Source organism: Carlito syrichta, unplaced genomic scaffold (genome assembly GCF_000164805.1).
Source record: "Carlito syrichta isolate Samal-C Ts95f unplaced genomic scaffold, Tarsius_syrichta-2.0.1 Scaffold169078, whole genome shotgun sequence".
NCBI classification, from domain to species: domain Eukaryota; kingdom Metazoa; phylum Chordata; class Mammalia; order Primates; family Tarsiidae; genus Carlito; species Carlito syrichta.
Window position 1 is genome coordinate 216,877 of NW_007113174.1, and position 6,000 is coordinate 222,876.

Below are 6,000 nucleotides of genomic sequence, written 5' to 3' on the forward strand. Positions count from 1 at the left end.
GTTTCTCCTCTGTTTATTTTGCAGACCACAGCAGTTTAGATAAACTGAGCTGATTTTATCAGCACCTCCTAACAATCAAATATTGCAATTCACTTCAGTTTCTTGGAGAAATTTATATATATATTTTTGGTGTCTTACATTAAAAATGAAACCACATCTCACATGTATACACATCTTACACATACCCAAGACGTGAAAAATGCTATGGGGAAAACTATCGGTCTTAATGAAAGTTTGCCAGTATTCAGAGAGCAAAAGATTTTCTAACTTACTAACATTTTGTAAAGAGGATAATTACTTAGATTTTTTTTTTTTGGTGAATAAACTGACGAGTTGAAAAAAGAAACCAGAAACTCTAGAAGTTTTTAAAAGAAGAATTAAAAAAAGAAAGTTTATTTTGAAAATAATTTACAAGTTATTTGTGAGAGTTTAATTGTGATTCTTCATTGTGTGTAACTGTTCTGCGTAAATTACAACTGTACACTTACCTTTATGGTACAGCTTCTTGATGGAAATGCTCATTGAAGCGAAAAAATTCAATAGCAATATTATATAGTAATTTAAAAACTTTTACACCTTTTGAGATGTGTAACAAGTCTTATCTTTCAGAATACTTTAAAATATTTTTGGAAAGTATTAAAATATATGAAGGTATTATAAAACATTCCTGATGAATAATAACATTTTCATTAGAGATTGCTGTTAATCTTTTTGATGTTCCATTTAAAACTTCAGTTCAGAGGGTCTGACTGGCATTTGTAATTGTGTCTTGCTCGGAACCATTACCACACCATCACCACCACTACTACTACTAGATTACTTCTGACATTTATTGAATGCTAGCTATGGGTTAAGCCAGTTTATCCTCCTACCAACTAGAGCAATTGGGATTCTAGTCCATGAGAGACTTGTCTAAGGTAATGTATCTGGAACGTGGGGTCAGAAAGTGATCCCAGATCTGTCCTACTCCAGCTTTTATGCTCTTTTGCCTTTTGTGTCTTTTATTGAAAAATCCCAACACTGATCCTTTGTATTAGTTGCCTTCAAAAGCCATGCTCCTCTTTTTTTTTTTTTTAGATTAGAAAATACAGTTTATTTAGAAAGTAAATTAGAGAGAGAAAGAAAGAGGAAATTCACCTCTCCAAAGTAGGGAAGGGGGCCAAAGTCAGGAAGCATGGTGACAGCCATAGTTCAATGAGCACATGGCCACACCAGAGTCTAGTAAGGCATTGGCTAAAGCCATGCTCTTTTAACTCTTCATGCATTTGTCTTCTTTCTTGGACTGGAAGACCTGGTACCTACTTTCTGAAATTTGAGGAAACACTAGCACAATCTGGAGAAGCAAAGCTCCAAATGTGAATTATAGCTTCAGGGTCTTAGCCTCCTAATTCCAGAATTTGCCTTCAAACCCATATATTATTCCCACAAGAGTCTTTGGGGTTTTCACTGGCATAGCCATTTTTCTATTCATCCTTACATATTGTAGGACTAGGTCAATGAAGTGTTAATACATCCACTTCTTAAATGAAATGTATATCTGAGTGAACTTGGTGTGGAAGATAACATGTAAGTATTAAAAACAAAAAAAAAGTGTCAAGTGGTAAGTGTGAAAGATAATATCTGGAGTTTGAGGGATAAAGAGATTATCTCCCATTTATTATTCGAGTAAAGCATTATAAACAAATCTATTTATGTGTGCCTATTTATAGAAACGCATCTGTTAAGAACTTTCAGGGCAACCCCTTTGGGTCCCCTCTCACTGTGGGAGCTTTTCTGTTCTCTTAATAAATCCTGCTTTCTCAAAGAAAAAAATAGCTTTCAAATTATTGCTTTCTAATCATCCTTTCAAATAACTTAATGAAATTCATGAAATCCTTTTTTACAGTTTGAATTTGCAGTGACGCCGGGCTCGGTGGCTCAGCCTGTAATCCCACACCTTGGGAGGCTGAGGTGAGTGGATTGCCTGAGCCCGCGAGTTCGGGATCTGCCTGGGCAACCTGGCGAGACCTCATCTCTACAATAAGTCAAAAAATTAGCGGGGTATGGTAGCGTGTGCCTGTAGTTCCAGCTACTTGGAAGGCTGAGGCGGAAGGATCACCGGAGCCCAGCAGGTCGAGGCTGCAGTGGCCTGGAGCGGCCACTGCACTCCAGTCTGGGCGACAGAGTGAGACTCCAACTCAAAAAAAAAAAAAAAAGAATTTGTAGTGATTAGAATTAAAATTAACAGAGCTATTGCTTTTAGTCTGTATATGGCTGCATAGGTCATTTGTTTAAGATTCTGGAACAGCCAGCCTGGTTTAGATACCACACATCACTCATTAGTTGTGATCCCTTGGGCAGGTTTCTTAAGCTCTCTGTGTTCAAAGATGTATGAATAACAGTCTCTACATTTTCCTTGTAGTTTTGTGCCAAAGATTAAAATGGAATACTTGCAAAACATTTAAGACCCTGCCTGGGATTTAGTAAATGATTAGTAGATATTAACTATTATTTTCCTTCAAGGTGAAAGGACATGATAGTCATGGAAATCCTGATTTTTAGTTTTTGTTTTATATTTACTTAAAAATTGCTGAGGAACTGGAAATTAGCATTGAATGAATAGGGAATCAAATGTAGACCTTAGTTTCTTATTTTTATTCAAGATATTTAACTAAATAAAACAATTTATACATTGTTTGTTATTTGAAATACTTTCTATTTGTTTTTGTAACCCAGAAGCCAGGTTTCATGACTGAAAAATGTCCTGTTCCTATTGTTCCTTCTCTTTCTTCTTTTTTTGTTTTGAGTTGGAGTCTCACTCTGTTGCCCAGGTTAGAGTGCAGTGGCATACTCATGGCTACCCCAGTGTTGACCTACTGGGCTCCAGTGATCCTTCCGCCTCAGCCTTCCAAGTAGCCAGAACTATAGGCATGTACCACCACGCTAATTTTTGATTTATTGTAGAGACAAGTTCTTACCAAGTTGCCTGGACTGGTCTCGAACCCATGGGCTCAGGCAATCCACTTGCCTTGTCCTCCCGAGCTGCTGGGATTACAGGCTGAGCCACCAAGCCCGGCCTCTTTCTTCTTTCTAACCTGTCAGTGCTGGACCTCCTCCACACAACTGCCTACCTTAATATCTCAACATCAGGGTGTATATCTTTCTCATTTTGGAATACAATTAGCAATGTATTTAAGTCTTAATTTATGGCAAATTTCTCTTTCTCTCAGTGGGTTGGGATGTCTTCTAGGGGAAAGGGTGAAATTTATTTTGCTAACCTTCTGAATTTAATTTGTTGTTCTTCTTCTTATATAGTGGTAAATTTGGCCAAAATACAGGAATGTTCTCCTTTTAAAAAAATAAAACTTAGTTTTAAAATTTCATTTTCTTTTTTTGAGTTGGAATCCTACTTTGTTGCCCAGGCTGGAGTGCAGTGGCACACTCATGGCCACCCCAGCATCGACCTGCTGGGCTCGGGGATCCTTCTGCCTCCGCCTTCGAGGTAGCTGAAACTACAGGCGTGCGCTACCAAGCCTAGCTAATTTTTTGATTTATTGTAGAGATGAGGTCTCCTCAAGTTGTTCAGGCTGTTCTCGAACCCATTGGCTCAGGCAATCTCCTCACCTCGGCCTCCCAAAGTGCTGGGATTATAGGTTTGAGCCACCCTGCCCTTTTTGTTTGATAAATTATTGTCCGGAATGATACATAATACCACTTGGAACATGGAGGAACCAACACATAGGATTTTGATGTAATGGTATGTTTTGCCCTGGTGAAGATCAGTAATTAAGGTAGCTATGATCTAGTGAGGAAGAGCTATTTGTTGGACTTAGGTTTAAAATTGGTCCTCCCCTTATTCTTTTTAAAAATTAAAACAAAGCAAAACAAGCAAAAAATCTTCCTACTGACATACTTTTTCAATTTTTCAGATATTAAATTGGAGTTCATTGGCAGCCTAATGAGGCAAGGGTCTAGAGATCAGGGAGAAAGTATGCAGAAGCAAGGTTCTTCTATTAGCTTGTGTGACTTAAGGGAATAAAATCACTTCTCTGGGCTTCTTCTGCAAAATGGGAGGACTAGCTGATTGATGTATACCTTCTAGCTGTCTTAGTTCTTTGATTTGAAGTCTTTCTCTTTCTTCAAGCCCTGGAAAAGCAACTGGTGGCAGAGATCTTAGGAAGAAGAAGGAAGAAACTGGAACTCTGCAATAAGAAAATATCCAACTAGGCAATTAGGTTAAATTGGTGCTTCATCCTTAAGGTGCATATGAATCACCTGGAGATGTTGTTGGAGGAGAATGACATTCATCATTTCTAAATAAGCTCTTAAGATGATACTGATGCTGCTGATCCAAGGATTATGCCTTGAGTAGTAAGGAACTAAACTGTTTGGGAAAAGGAGCTAACAAAGTTGTGGGTGACTGAGGAGAAATAGAACAGGAGAAATGAGAAGGATTTAAATGTTGCTTTTGCGGGCTCGGTGGCTCAGCCAGTAATCCTACGCCTTTGGGAGGCTGAGGTAAGTGGATTGCCTGAGACCGTGGGTTCGAGACCTGCCTGGGCAACTTGGCGAGACCTCATCTCTACAATAAATCAAAAATCAGCCGGGTGTGGTAGTACGCGCCTGTAATTCTATGTTAGAAGTTCTTGAGAAATTATTGTTTGCTGTGGACATTTCTATTTGTAGATAATGTTCGAATGTTAGTTTTTTCATCTTGGAGGATTTTTTTGTTCATTCTAGCAAGCTGAGAGAGTTTGTTCACTCACAAAGATTTTCAAGGCCACTTTCACATGGTAGCTATTTTCACTTGTTGCAGTGTTTATATTCAAACTCCAGCTAGGTCTCTTGTGGTCATTTATCTAAGGATCTGGATATTTTAATATATCATTCAATAGCACTGGTAGAAAAAACTCTTTTCTTTTCTGCTTACTTGGTGTTTATGTTCTCTAGGCAGACCCCATGAAAATTTCTCTTAGGGCTGCACAAGGGGAAATTAAGACTCCTTTAGGTGTTTGAGCGGTTCTTCCTTTCTTATTTTCTCTCCTTGGAACTTCTTTTGAACTGGCTGATGCAGAATATAAGCAAAGAATCACTTACTCTTTGATTGTTTTCTATTAATCTCTGTCTTTGGTTGTGTCTCCAAACAGAGCTTGTACCTCCAAGTCTTCATTCTTTGTGATTTATCCGCAGCATTTGATGTAACTGGTCACTCTCTCTTTCTAGATACATTTTTTTTTCACTCCTTCCAGATAACGCACTCCTGGTTTTCTTTTTATTTCATTGAATGCCCCTGTTCAGGTTCTGGTAGATTCCTCCTCTTCTTGACTTCTGTAGCACTACAGAGTCTTTCTACCTTGGAAGCTTGTGTCTGGTTTTCTCCAGACTTCCTTCATGTACCTTTTCCCTTTCCTGATTATGCTTTGTGTCCTCTCTCTGTCAAAAATCATAACCATGAAGATGACTATATGCTGTACCCTGTGAGTCCTCTTAGTGAATCATTGGTAGGTATTTCAAGTGAAGAATTTGGGTAATATTCAGCTCTGGGCTGTATGATAGTTTGTATCTTCATTCTGGTAATCCAGTAGTATGGCATATTACAGTTTTCTGAGGTATCTGGAATACCTGATGGGAATTATATGGGATTTATTAAATATTGTTACTTCCCGGTCAAAAAATGCAAGTATAATAAAGGCGTTAATTATATTTTTTGAATACTTGCTGCCAGATTTGGAGTGTAGTCATCTAGCAGTTTGTATGGTTATATAATGTTATTAGTAATAACAAGAGAAACAAATATTTTTCATTAACTTTCCCACATATGTTAAATTCATTATACATTTAATTACCTATTATATATTTTTCCTTCACCTACATTACCATCCTGTCTTTGACTAATTTCTTTCTTGGCTTAAAGAGAGCACCTTGGAGTGATAGAGTTTTCATTGTTTCTTTTTATTCCTGGTATTTATTTATTTATTTATTTATTTATTTTTGAGTTGGAGTCTCACTCTGTCGCCCAGA

The 6,000-nt window shown here is 37.7% G+C and overlaps 1 protein-coding gene across 15 annotated transcripts in view; it reads left to right on the forward strand.

The window, feature by feature from the left end:
* BBS9 (Bardet-Biedl syndrome 9) overlaps positions 1–6,000 on the forward strand; it is a 468,999-nt gene that overhangs the window by 1,107 nt on the left and 461,892 nt on the right. The gene's annotated exons all lie outside the window — the stretch shown is intronic.